Below are 24,456 nucleotides of genomic sequence, written 5' to 3' on the forward strand. Positions count from 1 at the left end.
GTGGTCTAGCGGTTCTAGGCGCTCAGTCCGGAACCGCGCGACTACTACGGTCGCAGGTTCGAATCCTGCCTCGGGCGTGGATGTGTGTGATGTCCTTAGGTTTGTTAGGTTTAAGTAGTTCTAAGTTCTGGGGGACTGATGACCACAGATGTTAAGTCCCATAGTGCTCAGAGCCATTTGAACCATTTGAACCATCTGTGCGTAGCTGCTGCAGCGTGCATCCATTTAAAACTGCTTCCTGCATGTCAAGTCTTGGTCTCCGAATACAATATTTAACTCCCACTCCTCCCTCCATTACCAAATAACGATTCCTTGTGCTTTAGGATGCGTCCTATCAACAGATCCGTTCTTTTAGCCAAGTTGTGCCGTAAATTTCTCTTCTCTCCGATTCGATTCAGGACCTCCTCATTAGTTATCCAACCTACCCACGTAATCTTGAGCATTCCGCTGTAGCATCACATTTCAACAGATGGGTTTGGTCACTGACACGATAAAGTTACAGTTACACGCACTAGTGTAGTCAAAGAAGTCTTTATCTACGTGCATTACGGTTGTTTTGAGCTCTACCTTGTCTGTTTAAGTAAGTCGATATGGGCTAGTCTCTCATCGTCCGAGTTTCACTTCCGCACAAGGGTACACTCCAGACAAATAACTTCAGAAAAGATTTTCTAACATTTAAGTTTATGTATGATGTTGACAATATTATCTTTGTCAGAAACTTTTATTGCTGTTGTCCTCCATTTTTTATTCTATTTCTGCTGTCATCAGTAATTTTGCTGCCTCAATAGCGAAACTAAAACTAGTTTTGTAATAATATCATTTCCTGAGCTAATGTCCTGGTCATCGCCTTATTTAATTCGAGTACATTCTGTTGCCCTTGTTTTACTTTTGTTGATATTCATCTCATAGCCTATTTTCAAGGCATTATTCGTTTTACTGAATTAACTCCCTTAGGCTGTCAGTACTGTAATTGGATAGGACAGAGAATCAGCAGTTGCAGGATCCATCCCTATAAATTGCAGTCGTCATAGTACCCCTGGGAACACATGCAGCGATGTATATGATACACATATGATGTTTCAAAAAATGGTTCAAATGGCTCTGAGCACTATGGGACTTAACATCTGATGTCATCAGCTCCCTAGAACTTAGAACTACTTAAACCTAACTAACCTAAGGACATCACACACATCCACGCCCGAGGCAGGATTCGAACCTGCGGCCGTAGCGGTCGCGCTGTTCCAGATTCAAGCGCCTAGTACCGCTCGACCACTCCGGTCGGCTATCATGTTCCCTGAAGAGAACAATGTCGTCACCAGGACCTCAGGACCTCCCCTTACACAACGCTGTCAGGGTTGAAAAGGGTCATAGCGACACGCTAGGTGAACAGACGGCGACAATGAACAGACAGCTACAGTCACTGTGCGAGTTAAACACCGACTCTTCAGCCACTGTTCCTGAGCCCCGTCAAAGCGATCGGGACATCACAGCCGCAGAGCCACGCGGCGCCTCTGTGTGAGGAGAATACGCCTGGTGTGTCACCGAGCCTGCGAGGCAACATCTACAAGCTGGTGATAAACAAACTGATGGGAGATGCACAACCCAGCGACTGGCGCGAATTCTTTGAACGCATTGACGTGCCATCTCGTTCAGTATGTGGACATGTAATGCTGTGTGCCAGCGATAGGATTTTGTAGTCTCGCATTGTCACCAGAGCTGGTCTATGTTTGCCAGCACAGCCAGGCACACGTCACTTCAGTTGAATCAGTCTCTGTAGTAATACAATGCCTTATTGAAATGCGAAACACTTTATGTTCAATACCGCGGCACGTCTGCTAAAGTTTTCTTGCTACGTGAACTGAAAATACAAAGAACCGTGTGAAAGTACTTTTAAAGAACGATTTTGGATCTCGTGACAATTGAAAAGTGCTATCTCTTGCAATGGTAATGTAATCACGATTACGAATCATTAACGACAGATGTTTAAGTGTGTTGCTGAGGAACTTTAGTGCCATTTTATGAATAAAATGATTTGCATAATTTTTCTTAGTAGCAAGAAGATTATAGTCTTTGACAATAAACTTGTTTTTCCAATGTACCTTTTCTATAGACTAGAACTACTTTGAGCGAGTAGCTTTGGTCATAATGTCCCTCATGTACGACTGCTTCACCTTGTCTTGATAGAAAACCTCACGTGAATCTTGGGAAGACAAATGACGGATCTTTAACTTTGAAATGCATATCTAAAATAAAACTTAAAAAATATAGCTAGTCGACAGACTTTTATTCCTGAAACGTATATCTTTCACTGGCTCTTCGATCACCATTACTAAAAAAAAAAAAACGGTAACATTACCAGGTTGATCAGAGCCTCTGGCGTAGAACGGTGAAAGGTGGCTACACTGAGCCACAGCGCCAAAGGGTGCGCCAGAGAGTATTGTTCCGCCGCCTCCATTGGCAGTGATTATTGAGACGTAGCGGCAAGCAGTTCTCGCCGAGAAGTTGTGGTGGACACTGCTTGTCGTGAAGTCAGAGTGAGATGTGGTAGTGGAGAGTGTTGTTCCATGTTTTATGCAGTGGTTTGATGGGAGAGATAGCAGATGTTGTTCTAATAGAGATATTGTAATGGTCAGAGTGCATTTCGTCAATATATATGGAGGTATTTTCTTTTATTCTTTTATTCTTTCAGTGACCTGACTAATGTGTCATTACAGGTTCAGTCAACAAAGCATCTGGCGTGTGTTCTTGTATTAGAGTGTAATTTTGGTTTTCTTGCACAATTATAGTATTTCTAATTTTCTTTTATCACGTCAGTATAAGTGGTATTTAAAAATTCTTGTCTTGTTGAAGAAGAACCGTGCCAGATGTGCGTTGAGTCATACTACCACATACAGAACAGCTACACTTGTGCTTTGTTGGTTTCGTAGGTTTTATAGTTGCTGGGGACTTAATTAATTAATTGTGCTAACAGAAATTTTCTTACATTCTTTGTTGTCATTCTAAGCAATCAGATTGCGTACTAAAACTAGTCAGGGCCAGCCGTTTACGAGACTTGCGTAATCGGACTTACAGCTACTAAAAATATTTGCATTTTTTTTATTTAACTAAGCCCCCATGCACGTGGCGACCGCTGCTTCGGATCGTCCCTTGGAATCTTCTGATTGTAAAAATAGTAGACCGTAGCATTGTTGTAGTAATTTGTAGTTTAGTAATTGTAGTCTATTTTGCATGTGTAGATTTGGTAATTGTCATTCTTCTAATGGTATTTTCTTTTTTTTAGAATTTGATTTGTTGTCTTGTATACGCGTTTGACGCTTTTGTGCAATTATTTCAATTGTTCGTCAATCGTGTTTGAGGGATACATTTCGAGTGAATGGTATTGTTGGACATAAGGAGGCATTGTGTGTAATTTTCGTACAGTGACGAGTTTTGTATGTTTTGTAAATGATTACGCGATCAATGAAAAAGGCAAAAATGATGAATAGTGAGAATGACGAAATTGTTAACATGGCGAACTCGCCAACACAGGAGAACAGTGTGATGAATAATGAAGTGGAAAACAATGTAATAAGTCGGGAAAATAGTCCGGAACCATTTCAAAATTTTTCTCAATCAGAAAATTCACAGAGTACGAGATCAACGATAGAAGATTCTGAAATAGTATCGAACACAGATAGCTTTATGGCTATGCAGAAGGAAGTTAGTTTTGCGGGAAATGTTAGGGGCGAAAAGAATTTCGAACTGGCTAATATGGAGCAGTTGATGGGTGCAATATTAAATCTGGGATCACAGTTGGAATCTAAGTTTAAAACAGAGATGGGAACTTTGCGATCTGAAATTAAAACTGATATGGGAACAATGGGATCACAGTTATGATCTGAATTAAAAACAGATATGGAAACAATGGAAACACTGTTAGACTCACGAATAGGGACATGTTTCAAAAATATGAAAGATAAATTAAAGAAAGAAATCAGAGAAGAAGTACAACCGATTTTGAATTCTCACAATAATAGATTAATTGCAGTAGAGATTAGACAAAGGGAACAGGATAGAGAACAGGAAGAAAGGGATCGCGTGATAGTACAGAAATTTTCAGAGTTAAATTTACAACGTGCACACGATAAGAAAGAAATATTTGAGAGAATCGAGGAATCCGTACCAATTGACAGAATAAATAACTTAACGCAACAGTGTGAACAGTTAACTACTAAAGGTGACAATACCGAAACGCGAGTCGCGACACTTACGGAAGACGTAAATAAACAGAAAGAACAAATAGGTGATTTATCGGAAAGAGTTCAGGAGATTTCAGACAAATTGACAAATCTTAGTCTGAATGGGAACAGAGATTCAAATGATACAGCACCATTGCCATTTGTAGAAACCGAAGAATACCAGAACATAAATAAACATGTTGAAAATCAGGGAAAATTTAATGAACGCGTTAAAAGGGAAGTTGAGGTATTACGAAAGCAAGTCAAACAAATTGAAGGCGAAATCGTAGGAAAAGACAGCAGAAGAAATCTAGAATCACAGATAGCAGAGGGCTTTGAAGAAAATAATTTGTTTCATTTACGGGATGCAACAAGAGAGCGCCAGGCGCGCGAACTTTACAATAATCGACATTCGGACTGGGACAGACGCAGTAGGTCTTTGTCGCCATGAGGCGAAAACTTTGACTATAAACACTTTTTGACTGTTCGGAAATTTAAGATCTTCTGCAATTCTAAGAATGACATACATCCATGTGCATGGTTAGATCAATTTACGTACGCACTTCCGCCAAATTTGCCACTAAGTCACAAACTGAAATTTATGTGCAGCTATTAAGGTCCTCAGGGGATTCACTACTCTTAAGTGAATATGTGCCGTAGCGAGCATAGGGCCCCGAGCTGTAGTGGTGCTATTTCTCTTTTAGTTTTCTGCACTGCTACCTACTCTTTTACTATTCTTTGCATCTATCAAAACAACTCTTCGACTATCAATCTATCTAGAGAGCGTGTAAAAAAAAAAAAATAACCGGATATGACTATTTTACCCAAAAGTGATTTCGTAAATTACCGTTTGGACTTTACCTTCAGCAGCATTCATTCGTAGCTTAAATGAAATTTTACCTGTTTATCTTCGTGACAATATTACTTCATATGTTGACGACATTCTTATTGCTAAAAATTCTTGGAGTGAGCACAACAAAATTTTGGATTCATTATTACGTATTTTTGCACGAGTTGGCATTACAGTGAACTTAGAAAAATCCGAATTTGGTCGTTCTCAGGTGAAATTTCTCGGTCACATTATTTCTACAGAAGGTATTCTTCCTGATCCAGAGAAACTAGACGCTATTCGTAATTATGCTGTTCCTACCACAAAACGTGATGTTCGTAGTTTCCTTGGTGTCTGTAATTTTCTTAGACGCTTTGTTAAATTGACAATTTGGTCACACCTCGTTTTTGCGATCTATCTGGAAAGTTCTTTTTAAACGAAAATCGGTCGACAACTCTGTTTGGTTAGTTTGTATTCCTGATGAGTGGGTCAATAAATTGATTTGGTATACGCATTTCAGTTATGCACACTTTGGTCCGAGAAAATGCTTTCATAAATTACGGGAAAATTGCTACTCAGTAATACGGAAAAACGTATTCGATCTGTTCTTGCCAAATGCAAATTATGTCAAAAGGCTAAGCCGCCAACAATTTCTCATAGAGCACCGTTGTTTCCTATCATTCCAGCAAAATTAAAGGACATGGCTGCAGTTGATTTGTTCGGTCCAGTGGTTCGTTCTACTAATGGTTTTGCGTACATTTTCGTAGCAGTGGAGCTGACATCAAAATATGTGTGTTTTACACCTTTACGCAAAGCAACAGCTCGTTCAGTATCTAACACTTTCATCAAACATTTTCTTAAAGAAGTTGGTCATGTTGATAAGGTTATATCAGATAATGGATCACAGTTTCGTTCCAAAATTTGGCTTCGTACTCTACAGCGTCGTAAAATTAAACCAATTTTCATTTCACTTTTTCACCCCCAATCTAACGCTTCAGAGAGATGGATTAAGGAAATCAATAAATTGTGTTGTCTTTATTGTCATCAGAATCACAGAACTTGGGATCAGTATCTTCATATTTTTCAAAACATTCTGAATGAACTTCCTAATGACTCAACTTCTTTACCACCTATACTGATATTAAAAAATAAAGCACCGACAAATCGCATTTCTGAAATCGTTCCTTTTCCGCCTTCACGGAAACTGCGGCATTCTGAAGTTGTGAATCTGGCTCTACAAAATATTCCATCTGCGGCTGCTAGAAGAGAGAAATCAGCTAAGCGTCCTGGTCGTTCAAAAATCTTGTCAGTTGGTCAGAAAGTGTTAATTAAGTCTCATCGTTTGTCTCACAAAGGAAAAGGCTTGTGTCGCAAATTTTTTCTGCTTTATAACGGCCCATATAGAATTCGCAAAACTATTCATGATAACACTGTAGAAGTAGAAACTCTTAAATCACGACGCTCTAAGGGACTACATCATATATCTAACGTTAAAAATTTTTGTGGAATGATATACTTTTGAAAAATTTTTGTAGAATGACATACTTCTGAGAAACTAACAGCTACATGTAAACATGCGGAGAGTACAAGGATACCGCGCTGTGTTTTGGCGGCGGCATATACTCAAAGCAACAGTCAAGTCTGCGCGCCGCACAGGGCAGTCGTTGACCGCAAACAATTGCTTTCTACGTCACGCGCCTACAGCTGATCGAGCGCTCGGTGCGAATGCACTGACAGCCGTAAACAAATACACAGTCTAATTTCTCCGACTAAATTCAGTATAAAGCTATAGTGACTTGATGAATTCTGTTATTAACATTCAGTATTTTTCAGGATACGGTTCTATAAGATATTTAAGAACTTCAGGTAAATCCTGTGCGTGTCCGACGTTAAGACGACTTGCTATCGAGAAATTTTCAGGAAGAATGTAATTTCCAAGAAGAAACTAATAAACTAAAAAAAAAGGTAACTGTTAATTGAGTTCATTTTCAGGTAACATATTTCCACTTAGGTACGTACTTTAGACGTAATTTGCTGCTCGCGATTACGTGATTCATACTTTGTGCTAATTTCATGTTCTATGAATTTACTTGTGAAGCGACATGCTTGCGTACGTTAACTGATTTTGACAATGATTATTAATGAACTGGGTTGTAACTTGTGTATATTATGCGTCGCTTGACTGCACTGCTTTTTCACTGATGTCGTGTTTTTATTATGTGCTTGCTGTGCTTATTTATTTAAATTATAATTGTCACCTGATTAATTGTGCTGATGTGGTAAGGTATGTAAGTTATACTTTGTGATTTATCTGCTTGCGCCTTCATGTTTACTTATTAAGATTACATATGAACATTTATTTGCTTACGCTGATACAATGCTAATGACCTGTTTAGTACGTAAGATATATGTTTACTGCTATGCGTATGGATTGCATATTTACACATTTCTGCTTGTTGTCATAACTATACTTTAATTTGGTATATAGAAATGCTGATATACTCTGTATGAACATAGAGTTTAGGTCACACTATTGTATTAATTACAGATTGTTCGCTTGGCAGAGCCTCGTTGTAAGAATTGTGTTGCATCCACTTGTTGACACTCTGTTCACTACTGGTATATTTACTCGCTATTGCTTGTTTTGCTTACGCTCAGTGCCTTATATTTTAACATAAGAAAATGAACTGCAGTAATTCGACGAGCGACTTTAGTACAAGAAACATCACAGAAGTCACATGAGCTGGAGGTTTTATGGAAGCTGTATAAATTTATGCTAATAGGAAGGAAGCTAACGATATGACATACCAAAACTAGGTTTAGACCATTGACAGTTATTACACTGCATTTTTCGTGAGCAACTGAAATAGGAAGTGACACTTGACACAAGAAATACTCCACATGTTTGCTTCTGTTTGCCATAATTCTTGAAGTGGTGTCCACACTGTGAAAAATTAGGATCATTCACACTCCGTAATCGTACTTAATTACTGAGAGTTATTCGAACTAAGTCTGTTGCAGGTCATGTATGCATTCTTTGTTTATAATTCATAATGAGTAGAAGATTTTGGTCAGATGGATTACACAGAGGTTGTGTGTTGACAATGTGTCTTCGGATTGTATGGGATGATGAGGTTTGCATTAGGATTTTATCTGTACTTATTCGAGGAGACTGACTAGAGGAAAGAGTTGTTATGGAAGTGAAATGATACTGGCAATAGGTTTTATATGTATATACGTACTGAAGAGGTATTATTGAGGTATTGAGATTATATGAAGTTGATTGGGTTTTGGTGTATAAGAGGTAAAATAAGTGAGGTGCATACTTTTTTTTTTGTTGGTCTGTATGGAACAAGGAGGATGAAGATAGCAGACTAGAACACTAAAATGGAAGGAAGATTGTCTACACACACTTTGTTAAATCACTAAGCAGTATGTACTTTTTTTTGGAGAGAGGAAGTTGCATATCTTGGCACACTGACAGTTGTTCAGCAACCGTACATTTTTATTTGGCTTGGCAAACATTGGTCTTGACATGATGACTATGACGCTGACTTAACTATTATTGACTGTTATACATTGCTGCCACTACTACTTGATACACAAGTTGAACATAAAATTTTGACAGAATTGAATTTACACAGTTAACACTATTCAATTACACAGTAGTACTTAATGTGGATGAAAGATGAGTGAGTGTGTTTTGTGTGTTTTCCTTTCCTAATCCTACCCACCTATCTCCTAAATATTATTTTATTTGTTTGTAGTGGCTTGCAGTGACACCCATAAATATTATAGGTTTACTGATGTTTGTGTATTTGTAATAGTAATATGACAATTATCTGATGTCATTTGTGTGTTTGTTATGATTTGTATGTTTAGTGTAAAAGCATTTGTATGTGTATTCAAACTATTGTTCATGCTTGAACTGTCTGAGTAGTGATGGTGAATATTATGAACTGTTACCTGCACTTTTCAACATGATGTGTGACACTTAGAAATGTTTAATTTCTGCTGATGAACTGTGTGATCAGTGATAGTAAATATTATGGACTGTTACTTGTACTTTTTCTACATGATTGGTGCCAGTAGGACATGTTTACTTTCTGCTAATAAACGCTGATGAACAGTGTGATCAGTGATAGTGAATATTATGGACTGCTGTCTGCACCTACTCAACATTGCTGGGTGCCACTGATGGACTGCTTCTACTGAAATGATGTCACCTGTTGGAGTCTGCACCTACTCAACATTGCTGGGTGCCACTGATGGACTGCTTCTACTGAAATGATGTCACCTGATGGTGTCTGCACCTACTCAACATTGCTGGGTGCCACTGATGGACTGCTTCTACTGAAATGATGTCACCTGTTGGAGTCTGCACCTGTTCCACAATGCTGGGTGCTACTGCTGGAACTGTCAACTACTTGTTATGAAAACATTTTATGTGAATACACTCCTGGAAATGGAAAAAAGAACACATTGACACCGGTGTGTCAGACCCACCATACTTGCTCCGGACACTGCGAGAGGGCTGTACAAGCAATGATCACACGCACGGCACAGCGGACACACCAGGAACCGCGGTGTTGGCCGTCGAATGGCGCTAGCTGCGCAGCATTTGTGCACCGCCGCCGTCAGTGTCAGTAAGTTTGCCGTGGCATACGGAGCTCCATCGCAGTCTTTAACACTGGTAGCATACCGCGACAGTGTGGACGTGAACCGTATGTGCAGTTGACGGACTTTGAGCGAGGGCGTATAGTGGGCATGCGGGAGGCCGGGTGGACGTACCGCCGAATTGCTCAACACGTGGGGCGTGAGGTCTCCACAGTACATCGATGTTGTCGCCAGTGGTCGGCGGAAGGTGCACGTGCCCGTCGACCTGGGACTGGACCGCAGCGACGCACGGATGCACGCCAAGACCGTAGGATCCTACGCAGTGCCGTAGGGGACCGCACCGCCACTTCCCAGCAAATTAGGGACACTGTTGCTCCTGGGGTATCGGCGAGGACCATTCGCAACCGTCTCCGTGAAGCTGGGCTACGGTCCCGCACACCGTTAGGCCGTCTTCCGCTCACGCCCCAACATCGTGCAGCCCGCCTCCAGTGGTGTCGCGACAGGCGTGAATGGAGGGACGAATGGAGACGTGTCGTCTTCAGCGATGAGAGTCGCTTCTGCCTTGGTGCCAATGATGGTCGTATGCGTGTTTGTCGCCGTGCAGGTGAGCGCCACAATCAGGACTGCATGCGACCGAGGCACACAGGGCCAACACCCGGCATCATGGTGTGGGGAGCGATCTCCTACACTGGCCGTACACCACTGGTGATCGTCGAGGGGACACTGAATAGTGCACGGTACATCCAAACCGTCATCGAACCCATCGTTCTACCATTCCTAGACCTGCAAGGGAACTTGCTGTTCCAACAGGACAATGCACGTCCGCATGTATCCCGTGCCACCCAACGTGCTCTAGAAGGTGTAAGTCAGCTACCCTGGCCAGCAAGATCTCCGGATCTGTCCCCCATTGAGCATGTTTGGGACTGGATGAAGCGTCGTCTCACGCGGTCTGCACGTCCAGCACGAACGCTGGTCCAACTGAGGCGCCATGTGGAAATGGCATGGCAAGCCGTTCCACAGGACTACATCCAGCATCTCTACGATCGTCTCCATGGGAGAATAGCAGCCTGCATTGCTGCGAAAGGTGGATATACACTGTACTAGTGGCGACATTGTGCATGCTCTGTTGCCTGTGTCTATGTGCCTGTGGTTCTGTCAGTGTGATCATGTGATGTATCTGACCCCAGGAATGTGTCAATAAAGTTTCCCCTTCCTGGGACAATGAATTCACGGTGTTCTTATTTCAATTTCCAGGAGTGTATTTGTATAAACTGATTTTTTGTGTATTACTGTTTGTGAAAAGTTATAAGACTCTTACCTGCTCATATTCGTCATTGCTGACGCTATCGATTGAATTGTTTAACCACATGATATTTGTGTAAACTATTATGTAAAGTCTTATGTATGAAAGAATTTGTATTCCTTACTGTATTTTATATATTAGGCTATTGTAAGGTCAGTGCAAAGCCAAAATTTTATCTAGTTATATTTACGTATTAATATTATCTTTTATTTTTGTCTGTATTTTTTTTTTGACGAATTTGGTGGTATTTTCACCACCAATGCTGGCAAAAATACCATCAAATTCTAGCCCGTGGAGGAAGGGCATATGAAAGGTGGCTACACTGAGCCACAGCGCCAAAGGGTGCGCCAGATAGTATTGTTCCGCCGCCTCCACTGGCAGTGATTATTGAGACGTAGCGGCAAGCAGTTCTCGCCGAGAAGTTGTGGTGGACACTACTTGTCGTGAAGTCAGAGTGAGATGTGGTAGTGGGGAGTGTTGTTCCATGTTTTATGCAGTGGTTTGATGGGAGAGATAGCAGATGTTGTTCTAATAGAGATATTGTAATGGTCAGAGTGCATTTCGTCAATATATATGGAGGTATTTTCTTTTATTCTTTTATTCTTTCAGTGACCTGACTAATGTGTCATTACAGGTTCAGTCAACAAAGCATCTGGCGTGTGTTCTTGTATTAGAGTGTAATTTTGGTTTTCTTGCACAATTATAGTATTTCTAATTTTCTTTTATCACGTCAGTATAAGTGGTATTTAAAAATTCTTGTCTTGTTGAAGAAGAACCGTGCCAGATGTGCGTTGAGTCATACTACCACATACAGAACAGCTACACTTGTGCTTTGTTGGTTTCGTAGGTTTTATAGTTGCTGGGGACTTAATTAATTAATTGTGCTAACAGAAATTTTCTTACATTCTTTGTTGTCATTCTAAGCAATCAGATTGCGTACTAAAACTAGTCAGGGCCAGCCGTTTACGAGACTTGCGTAATCAGACTTACAGGTACTAAAAATATTTGCTTTTTTTTATTTAACTAAGCCCCCATGCAACGGTATTAACTGAAAGACGTGGCAGTATGCCAGCGGTATTTATAAACTATATTTCTGCACTAGATAAAATACCTTGAGAGCAAGGTCGCAAGTTCAGTCTTTAAAAAGACTCATTTCAAAGTGTTATATCAACAATTTTGGTATGGAAGATATTAGCTGCTAATGAAATGATCGTATGGCATTGTTGCCCGGGAGGCCCATGCGGGGCAGTTCGGCCGACGTATTACAAGTTCTTTTTGGTTGACGCCACTTCGCCGACTTGCGAGTCAATGATGATCAATGACACACAAGACCCACTCATCTCGAGGCAGAGAAAATCGCTGACCCGGCCGGAAATCGAACCTGGGACGCGTGCGCGGGAAGCGAAAACGCTGCCTCAAGACCACGAGCTGCGGACTTCGTGTGCATCAGGAAGGCGACAGGAACTGAGTGTCCGGGAGGTGCAGAGATCAATCTTGTAAGGGATGTATGTATTACATTTCACAAAATGGACATCGTCGACATTCAAGAAATAAAGCCAAACCATTAACTCGCACAACGGACGTCGATGAGAAATTGCTCCCCACAGTGACAACTGCTCGCGCGATCGTGATGAAAGGCGAACTCCTTGGGAGATGCAAACTGTGTACGACGTTCAGCTAGGTATGCACTCTTAAAGAATGTGTAGTGGACTGACCCGACAGCCAATCCACTAGGACGGGTAGCCGAAAGGCACGCGTTTAAGCTCACGCAGGCTGGCGTGAGGTCTGGAAAATGACAAGGAATTATAGTAGCCAAAAATAGTACATAGCTTCTGGAATACTTAACTTTAATTCATAATTGGTGAACATCGGTCTGACGGTACAGGCATCCATAGATAAATAACAAATGTGAATGGCGCCTTGCTAGGTCGTAGCAAATGACGTAGCTGAAGGCTATGCTAACTATCGTCTCGGCAAATGAGAGCGTATTTGTCAGTGTAGCTTCGCTAGCAAAGTCGGCTGTACAACTGGGGCGAGTGCTAGGAAGTCTCTCTAGACCTTCCGTGTGGTGGCGCTCGGTCTGCAATTTTACTGACAGTGGCGACACGCGGGTCCGACGTATACTAGCGGACCGCGGCCGATTTAAAGGCTACCACCTAGCAAGTGTGGTGTCTGGCGGCGACACCACATTATGCATGTAGTATCATATTGGTGTAACGGCGTGATGAGAACTGATGGAATGTGATGTCATGCAACCGAATACGAATCCGTCTGTCGTGGATCTCATTGTGAAACTAGCTATCCTTTAAAGCGTAGCGGCACATAGTGCAATAATATCTTTTATAGGCGCGAAAAAGCTAAATATCCCAACGCTAAATTTGTCTGGGGACTCGGGTGACAAGAACTGCAATGTCAGACATATTTCAGGAGGAACAGTTTGCTCTAAAGGAGTATGATTTTTATATGCAGATCAGGAATCAAGAAAAAGCAAGTTATTTTCACCAGATATTTCCCAAAAGCAGTGCTCATTCCATAGTTGTAGTTCTCTTACGTCCATTTTCCCACCCTTTGCTTGCTGTGATGTAAATATTCCCTACTGTCCTTGCAAGATCACGCACACGAGAAAGATTCGTAAGGGGCAGAACACCTCCAACTTCTCGCAGCACAATAAATAACATTCCAGTCAATTTACCATTCAGATTAACAGTCGGCATAATTGTGTTTGAATGTGTTACGGCATTGACGTTGGTTGATCTTGATACAACTCTCTTGGTAGCTCTGATTTTCACGGTTCCTTTCATATCCATTTCATATTCAAATCCCGATTGGTCGGAGTTGCAAACAAATTTCTAACTGAACGATGCGATAAGTTTGTTTATCTCATCGAAAATTCGCAGGCCGATTCCGCAGTTTGCTGTGCATCGTCAAGTTGACGCTTTGTTTGAAATTTCGTTATTTTAGGTCTTCCAGTTCCGTATCACTGTTTGAAGTTATGCAACCATTTGCTGCTTGCCTTGAAATCACTGTAATCTATGTCTCGGGCAATCTGATGTGCATAACGCACTGATAATATTCTATGTACATAATAATGTTTAGTATCCGCTCCTTGGGCGACGATTGTCCTTTACTACGTTTCACTGGAGACGGGATTTGTGGCTCCCTGTCCGACAAGGATGAGCAATATGGCTCGACACCTCTTACAATATCACTTTCACATATTAAGCACGAATCGTCATCGTTGTACTCCTCATGTACATCCTCCGCACGGTCGAGCGTATGGGACACCACACTTTCCACTAACGCATCTTGCAGAAACGTTAATATTTCACATGCCACTTCTTTCCCACTCTGCGAAATTCCTTGGGTTTCTTTCTGACGAAATGTTAACTTCGACAACTAGATTTAATGTAATACTTGCTTTGTTTATCGTTGTCATTGCTGCACAATGTATCAACACCACTAGCACTGTAGCACAGTCGCGAGTTACTCGTCGACTAAGCAGCTCAACTACGCTCTGTTGCCTCTTGCTATACTCACCATTGGATGCCTCCAGTCCCGCCCCCTGATGCCATTAGCAGCCAATATTGTGGCTGCATGTGGGACGTCGGATGTCGTTAACAGCACTGGCCTTTTGCGACCTCTCACACAAGTGGTTCCTTGCGAAATTTTACATGTTCAATTAAAAAAGATAAAAAATGGACCTGGCCACATACTTACGTTTATCTGTCTAATAGAACTTTTACAAGTGCAGCGTAATTGGTTAATTTCCCTCAAGCTTGTCAGAATATATTGTTGTTGTTGTTGTTGTTGTTGTGGTCTTCAGTCTAGAGACTGGTTTGATGCAGCTCTCCATGCTACTCTATCCTGTGCAAGAGTCTTCATCTCCCAGTATCTACTGCAACCTACATCCTTCTGAATCTGTTTAGTGTATTCATCTCTTGGTCTCCCTCTACGAGTTTTACTCTCCACGCTGCCCTCCAATACTAAATTTGTGATCCCTTGATGCCTCAGAACATGTCCTACCAACCGTTCCCTTCTTCTAGTCACGTTGTGCCACAAACTTCTCTTCTCCCCAATTCTATTCAATACCTACTCATTAGCACCACATTTCGAAAGCTTCTATTCTCTTCTTGTCCAAACTATTCATCGTCCATGTTTCACTTCCATATATGGCTACACTCCATACAAATACTTTCAGAAACGACTTCCTGACACTTAAATCTATACTCGATGTTAACAAATTTCTCTTCTTCAGAAACGCTTTCTTTTCCATTGCCAGTCCACATTTTATATCCTCTCTACTTCGACCATCATCAGTTATTTTGCACCCCAGATAGCAAAACCCATCTACTACTTTAAGTATCTCATTTCCTAATCTAATTCCCTCAGCATCATGCGACATAATGCGACTACATTCCACTATCCTCGTTTTGCTTTTGTTGATGTTCATGTTATATCCTCCTTTCAAGACACTGTCCATTCCGTTCAACTGCTCTTCCAGGTCCTTTGCTATCTCTGACAGAATTACAATGTCATCGGCGAACCTCAAAGTTTTTATTTATTCTCCATGGATTTCAATTCCTCTCCGATTTTTTTTGTTTCCTTTACTGCTTGCTCAATATACAGATTGAATAACATCGGGGATAGGCTACAACCCCGTCTCACTCCCTTCCCAACCACTGCTTCCCTTTCATGCCCGTCGACTCTTACAACTGCCATCTGGTTTCTGTACAAATTGTAAATAGCCTTTCGCTCATTGAATTTTACCCGTGCCACCTTCAGAATTTGAAAGAGAGTATTCCAGTCAACATTGTCAAACGCTTTCTCTAAGTCTACAAATGCTAGAAATGTAGGTTTGCCTTTCCTTAATCAATATTCTAAGATAAGTCGTAGGGTCAGTATTGCCTCAAGTGTTCCAACATTTCTACGGAATCCAAACTGATCTTCCCCGAGGTCGGCTTCTACCAGTTTTTCCATTCGTCTGTAAAGAATTCCTGTTAGTATTTTGCAGCCGTGACTTATTAAACTGATAGTACGGTAATTTTCACATCTTTCAACATCTGCTTTCTTTGGGATTGGAATTATTATATTCTTCTTGAAGTCTGAGGGTATTTCACCTGTCTCATACATCTTGCTCACCAGATGGTAGAGTTTTGTCAGGACTGGCTCTCCCAATGCTGTCAGTAGTTCTAATGGAATGTTGTCTACTCCCGGGACCTTGTTTCGACTTAGGTCTTTCAGTGCTCTGTCAAACCCTTCACACAGTATCATATCTCCCAGTTCATCATCATCTACATCCTCTTCCATTTCCATAATATTGTCCTCAAGTACATCGCTCTTGTATAGACCCTCTATATACTCCTTCCACCTTTCTGCTTTCCCTTCTTTGCTTAGAACTGGGTTTCTCTCTGAGCTCTTGATATTCATGCAAGTGGTTCTCTTTTCTCCGAAGGTCTCTAATTTCCTGTAGGCATTATCTATCTTACCCCTAGTGAAATATGCCTTTACATCCTTACATTTGTCCTCTAGCCATCCCTGCTTAGCCATATTGCACTTCCTGTCGATCTCATTTTTGAAACGTTTGCATTCCTTTCTGCCTGCTTCATTTACCGCATTTTTGTATTTTCTTCTTTCATCAATTAAATTCAATATATCTTCTGTTACCGAAGGTTTCTACTAGCCCTCGTCTTTTTCCTACTTGATCCTCTGCTGCCTTCACTATTTCATCTCTCAAAGCTACCCATTCGTCTTCTACTGTATTTCTTTCCCCCATTCCTGTCAGTCGTACCCTAATGCTCTCCCTGAAACTTTCTACAACCTCTGGTTTAGTCAGTTTATCCAGGTCCCATCTCCTTAAATTCCCACCTTACTCTATATACTCTATAGTATATACTCTAATGTTTTTTTGAATTTTTTGAACTATGTAACGGTGTTCGAATTCGCCCTATTACCAGTGTTGTTAACATTTTCAGTTACGATGTTTTCATCTTTGAACGTCTCGCCGTTGAACGTTTTCTCCTTCCCACAATACTCTAAGTAGCCCTGAAAAGATGTGTAAGATCCACTCTAGTTCACCTGTCGCTGGCTGTGGTTAGCCACTAACCTGCCAAAGATCCGGTCATTTGTTATACGATCCAAATGAATCGATGGTGTCACACTGCTTCTCTACGACTCTTACACTGTTTTACAGTGCACAAAAGACTCAGTGCGAATCGTTACACCTCTACCTCTGCCCACATGAACTACTGCGAGCACACTAAGCGGTCCCAAACTGGCATCATCACTGTGTCATGTGTTCGCTTGCCAACGCCCCACAGTCCGTTCGTATATGTCACAGATCCCTTAACTCGAGGACCATAATGTAAAGGTAGGTCGCTGGATCGCTCATTCAGCGTTCTACAGTCTGAAACCGAGCTCTACTGACAAAATTTCTGAGAGTGTTAAGGGTCTTTCTGAGTACTTTGGTTTAAGAGAACTATGGTGTAAGTAGTTCGTTATAGTGCAATTACATTTCGTAAAATATCTGCGTTAAATTGCAAAAGTCGACAGTGTGCGTAGTGCTTCTTGTTTGGAAACAAACTTGTTCCATTCACTATCGGTACTTCCTGTTGACAACAGTAATGCCCACTTTACACTTTGCATAAAACTTGCAGTCAGACCTGCGAGGGCTCTGTCTCAGATTTATTTTTCTGGGAGTGTTAGTTTGAAAGCCGTCTGCTACAAACGACTTGCATGTTATGTAGCAGTATGAGAGTTGCGAGATACTCGTGTGACCCAGACACTCTTTTATCGATGTTTTCGTCTGCTAGAGTAGCCGTAACCTTGCTTGAGTAGTGCAAGACATGTCTTTAGCAATTACTTTGAATACGGAATTTAGCCAACCAATCGTATTGGTTGGCGTCGATTTCAGAATTCAGTAGGGCAGCGTAATCTGGCTCTTAATTTCCTCCTGAAGCTCTGAGCACTTTTCTAACTGCCGCCTGCTTGTGATACTGAGATGGGGATTGTCGAGCTAACGTCACCCAGGATTATTGGTGAGGCTTGCTTGCCCGCGCTGTTCTGGCAGAATTGTATATTACATGATTTTTCACTTCCTTTTACAGGACATGCTTTGCAATTGATCGATTTGCATCTCTGTCTGAACACGTGAGGATCAACATCTATTTTTCACTGGGTCATCCGAACACATCGCTCGCTTTGTATGTTACATTTCCGGAATTTAAATTAAACTACGGGGATTGTCATGAATAGGGCGGTATTTTTCAATCTTTTTTAAATGTGTGATTTTTGTGCAGCCATGTGGACTGTAATTAGACATTTGTGGGAGTTATTCATAGGCTTTTTGGTTCACTGACTGAATAATAACCCTGTTTAATTCAAATCCCTCATGAATAGTTTTCATCACGAAATCATTTTTCAACCCTTCGATCCTTAAATGTTCTTTTGCATATGTGCTCATGGGAGCTTCGTTCAAGAATGCAAAACGTTCACGAGGAGTCTATTTGCAATATTTATTGATCTGTTCTCAGCACAGGTAGCATTTCTAGAAATTACCTTCAGTGGTACTACTATTTCCTGGTTTATATGCAATTTTGAGCTAACTAAGGTAAGTGCGAGTAGCAGTGATCTTTAAGACACATTGAAAGAAGACAGTCCAAATAGCCATGCCGATTTTCAAGAAGTTTTGGCCATAATTATGAATAAAGTTGCGAATTCGATAAATGTACTCAGCTTCTGTAGTATAGATAGAACCATGTTCTTCTTAAATCTGTTCCTGAGACCACAAATGTTGGCCAGAGAGGTTACTTTTATTGAAGAGAGTAGGAGGTAGTATATGTTAGACAGTCTTGTAGTGTACTCTGAAAAGGATGGAAGCTGGCCTGCTACGTCGTGAAGGCAGTATTATTTATAAAAAAGGTTTTGTAGTAATATGTTTTTGAGAAATACTAAAGATAATGAGCAAATATGAATGGAAGAATTAGAAACTCAAGTGTAAAGATAATCCAGTCTTTTCCATATTTGTAACTCTGTGTTAGAACCTTGAGTGTGGCTGAAGCTTACAGTACAAATTTTATATTGCAACATATGGTTTTGTCTTATAATTGAAACAATTGTTAAGAAAGTTAATTGTAACACGAAATTTATTAGGAAATGTTCTGCTACCTTGTCTAGTTGTATGAACTTTATGAAAATGTTTATTGCTGTCATGGCTTAATGAAGCATGGAGTCTTCGTTCTCACTTGTCAACCGTTAAGTTTAGTTCCTCATTTTTTATTCTTTACCTTTATGAAAATGTCTGTATACTCGTATTGCACATCGCGAGTTGTGTGCTGCAGATACATTTTTATGAAAAGTGATAAGGTTGCACATCGTAAGTACTGTAAATGAAATTTGATTTTGACAGTTCCATAATATCCTAGTAGTAACAGGCTGCAGAACAGGCGAGCGTTCTGTGCTCACATATATGTCAATAAATTTAACTATCATCAAGATTCAGGTCCATCGTAAGGTGCAGTGGTTGTCATAATGTATTTGTAAAACTGTTAGTACCAGTTCAGAAGCTTAATACCACTAAAAGATTTCAGTAAAGTGTTACCTTGAGAATTTTCAAGCAGTTTTATCAGAAAGTCATATGCGTTAAATTTTATTTTCATTTGCTGTGTAATTACAATAACAGTTCTGGTACAGTGATTTTTTACAAGACTAAGATAAAGATAACTATATTCTGGGCCAACATTTGTTTTGCAGTCAGATGGGATATGAAAATCTCATTGAAAACGGATTGCTTTCTCTCAGCCGAATTGTCTGATGTGCTGCCTTGTCTGGATTTCGCATCGTGTAGAGTGAGCTTCACATATTTCCGTTCAAAATTTAATTTTAACACAGGTCTGTTTCCCCTGCACTGAGATGTATGTATTTAGATGTCAAAACAAGTTTCATACATGTCTAAGATGCCAGCCTGTAAGGGGTCCGTAGGTCCTTACTATAAGTTTGCACTCGGCACAGTTCGTTAGGTCAAACAATCGATTGTGTCGTGTTGCGAGAGCGAGTGTCAGTTGAGTCAGTCCCATGTTGCGGGCCGAGCTGTGTGGGGGCCTGTTGCTATAATGCAAGGCTTTACCGACAAAGAGAGTGGCCATCGCCGCGGTTTAACCCCTTTGTGCTAGAATAATACTGGGAAAGTGAAGAAGTATAATTACGAGAGTGATCAGTGATATTTCTGTGCCGATATTTTGGTTTCGCATCTACCGCGCCGGCATCATTTTGGATTGCAGTGTTGGATTGCAGTGTTGGATTGCAGTGATTGAATTTGCATGTGGCGATAATGAATAACGAAGAAGCCTGTGCCGAGATTAGCCGTAATTAAATATGTATGACGAAGGCAGTGGCTGTCTCCTTCTTTTTGTGTTTTTGAGACGAATATAGGTTCTTGATTAGTGAAACTGTGTTGGTGTTCTTCTTGTTACCAGACATTTCATTATTACAGCATTTGAGAAGGACGAACTGGAAAGTAACAACTCCGTAGCAGTCAATTCCGATTGCCAGCCCCATTAGGTACATGGTCACATTAATTAATAATTATTGGGCTGCGATTCGATCAGATCAGGTCGGGTCGAAAATTAAATCGGAGGTGTTACAAGCCACACACTTACAAACACGAGTTTAGAAGTTTAACACTACACTGTCTTGCAGCGAAGTATGGTATTAGACTTAGTCTCAAATGTGTTATTTTCCATTCATTAGGTACCGCAACATGCAAATACTAGGACAGTTCATGGTCTAGGTTAGAATTTACTTTTATTTAACTAATGATAAAAGCATTTTTAGCGTCACGTCGAGCTATGAAAGTTGGTTCAGTACATCATATTTCACTAAAATTTCATGCAAAGTGGAATATTTCCAGGATTGAAAATCAAAGACATAATATGCTGTGTACTCTCGAGCTTCGTTTGTAAGGTAGTGGCAACTTTGAAGCTGTACAGCACGAATGATACACAGCAGTATGAGTAGACTTACTGATAAAGAAATGACCGATATGAACCTATGAGAGACCGTATCCCTCCTTGGTGATTACATGTTACAGCTTTGTCACTGTAGTAGAGTTATTTTCGCAGAGACATAGGTAATTGGGGTAACAATCCCAATTAATCATAACGAGCCACGGAAGACCACAGGTCCCTAATACCAAAATAATCAGAAAATATCTCGGAACAACCACAGAAATGTTTTTGCTACGATTCGGCTTCACCCTGTATAGTGCTGATTATATGTGGACGTGCGTCATCCAATGTGCGCCGCTCGCATAGCTATGCATGTCCAACAGCTATACCGCAATGCAAAAACTAGTGCTGTCGCCTGTTCTGTCACTAATAAATTTGTCACATAGTTAATTCTGTAACCGTAATGTAACTGCGAAGTAATTTCTGTCATTGTACCTTTTATTACTTTATTAATGCTGTCATATAATTAAATGTCAAAGAATTAATTCAAACGAACTAATTAAATAAGATTACTATAATTATAATGTAGTAAAAACGCTGGCTTAGGGAAGTTTGGTATTGCATAGAGCCAAAGAATATGTTGAAATTAAGGAGCATAGTCGCTGGGCGCGTAAGCACGGAGTCGGGCAGAAGTAATCGGTGCAGAGGAGCAGCTAGCGGTAAGTGATCGCGGTGTAAGAAATAAACTGCAAGATTTTAATATGTGGCCAGACATATTATGAAGTTGTAAATGGGCACAGTAAATTGTCATTAAAAGGAATTAATATTCAAGAAGAGTACCGTTGGCCCAAACTTATATGGAGCGACGATAAAGAAGAGCCTTTTGGCATACATTTTCGACGAATAATGCCTTGCATCGCACCAGTAGCAAATCATCAATCTAAGTTCGGCCAGTTCCATTTTTAAATTGTACAAGGCTTGTCAGAGTAGTACTTTGAGTAACATAGTGTTTAGTGCAGCAACTGTTACAGTGTAAATGAACTTTACATCAGTCATTTACCTAAAAGACGCCTATCCTGTCACCATTATTGACTCCGAGAATGCCACCAGTGAAAGAATTTTAAAATATTAAAAATGATGAACTTATTTAAATTCGGTAAGTAAGAAAAAAAAGTACAATTTACAAAACTAAAAACTATGCAGAACTGTCACTTAACAGCCAGGGAACTTCGCTGCTTGCCAGAACAACTAGTAAAAGAGTAAAAGCGTAATTTAAAAGAATATTGACAAAATATTACTTCCGAATAAAACATTTCATGTGTTTTGTGTGCAATCCAAACTCTGCTCACATCTGCAAATTACCTAACAGTGTAATGTAGAATTACTTACGCTTCGTTAAGTGAAACATTATGAACTTTCCAAAAATAACTTACTGTAATACAAAACAACTTTTATGGTCATCTGAATTTCTAAAATCAGTAACAGCTGACATTGCAGTGAGTAACACAAAAAATTAACTTTTATTTGCATGTGTTCAGCAGAAATTATACTGCGTGTATTCGTCATCGCCACACTGGCGTATCACCCGGCGTGATGGTATGGGGTGCCATTGGTTACACGTGTCGGTCACCTCTTGTTCGCATTGACGCCACTTTGAACAGTGGACGTTACATTTCAGATGTGTTACGACCCGTGACTCTACCCTTCATTCGACCCCTGCGAAACCCTACATTTCAGCAGGATAATGCACGACTGCATATTGCAGGCCCTGTACGGGCCTTTCAGAATACAGAAAATGTTCGACTGCTGCCCTGGCCAGCACATTCTCCAGATCCCTCACCAACTGAAAACGTCTGGCCAATGGTGGCCGAGCAACTGGCTCGTCACAATACGCCAGTCACTACTCTTCATGAACTGTGGTATCGTGTTGAAGCTGCATGTTCAGCTTTACCTGTACACGCCATCCAAGCTCTGTTTGACCAATTTCCAGGCGCATCAAGGCCGTTTTTACAGCCAGAGGTGGTTGTTCTGGGTATTGATTTCTCAGGATCTATGCACCCTAATTGCGTGAAAATGTAATCACATGTCAGTTCTAGTATACTATATTTGTCCAATGAATAGCCGTTTATCATCTGCATTTCTTCTTGGTGTAGCAATTTTAATGGCCAGTAGTGTATGTAGAACTGTCACTAACAGCCAGGGAACTTCCCTGCTTGGTAGAACAACTAGTAAAAGAGTAAAAGCGTTATTTAAAAGAATATTGACAAAATATTACTTCCGAATAAAACATTTCATGTGTATTGTGTGCATTCCAAACTCTGTTCACACTTGCAAATTACCTAACAGTATGGTGTAAAATTACTTATGCTTCGTTAAGTGAAACATTATGAACTTTCCAGAAATAACTTACTATAATACAAAACAAATTTTATAGTAATCTGAATTTCGAAAATTAGTAACAGTTGACATTACAGCCAGTAACGCAAAAATTAACTTTTATTTGCATGTGTTGAGTAGAAATTATCTTGCTGGTTTTGTAATTTACTTTTATTCATGGTACTAACCTTGTCTATTTTTCTTACATCTCAGCTCGAGTCAGTGCCTCCGGTTCAGTTCTCACCTGATTACAGTTCAATGATAAGTTCGTAACTACAGTTTACAAACAGTTAATAATTATACAGCAAGTTCTGCTCAGAATGTGAGCCGGTGACCGTTCTTAAGTAATTTACTATTTAAAATCATAAAGATTCAGTTTATTTACTCCAAATTTTGCTAGCTGTTTCTTATTTTTACCTTTTTGGTCAAAATTTCTTTCGATCGTTACCGCGCAAAAGCAGTAGTGCGGTAACGATTCGGTTATAATTGTGTTTGCACTTACCCACCTGTCATTATTCTTCGGAATATATGCTTTTCCCAAAGAACAGGGAATATTGGGTGCACGTGTCATTTATAAGTCCTAATTAACCGGAAGTGTAGGTCTGTTATACCCCGCCTCTATTCAGCATAAGAAAAGCGAAAATCAACGCTGCTGCCTGCGTTAGAAGTGGGTCAGGGGTTTGGGGGTGGAGGGTGAGGCAGCTCAGCTTCCTCCTCTTTTACTGTTCCACGCTCGACTGCCTCCTTCGACCGCAGATGCCGCGCTCTGCTGGCGCTTCGGAAGTTCCGGCTGTCACGACCGGGCCGCCCCATTGTTCTTCTGCACCAGACCGGCACTCGAAAACAAATGAAAGGGAAGTCAGCGGTGTCCTCGAAAGCTCACCCCGGTGAAGTCTTTCTTTGTTTCATCCTTGAAATATCTTGCACGAGTTCTCACCAGCTACTTGTTTGTCAGAGTCACATGATTGGATAAATGAAAAAGTTATCTAGTTTGTATGCCAACTAGCTCTGCAGATAATGAAGAAATTGATGACATGTATGATGAGATAAAAGAAATTATTCAGGTAGTGAAGGGACATGAAAATTTAATAGTCATTGGTGACTGGAATTCGACAGTAGGAAAAGGAAGAGAAGGAAACGTAGTAGGTGAATTAGGATTGGGGCTAAGAAATG

This window comes from Schistocerca cancellata, chromosome 2, assembly GCF_023864275.1.
Source record: "Schistocerca cancellata isolate TAMUIC-IGC-003103 chromosome 2, iqSchCanc2.1, whole genome shotgun sequence".
Lineage (NCBI taxonomy): Eukaryota > Metazoa > Arthropoda > Insecta > Orthoptera > Acrididae > Schistocerca > Schistocerca cancellata.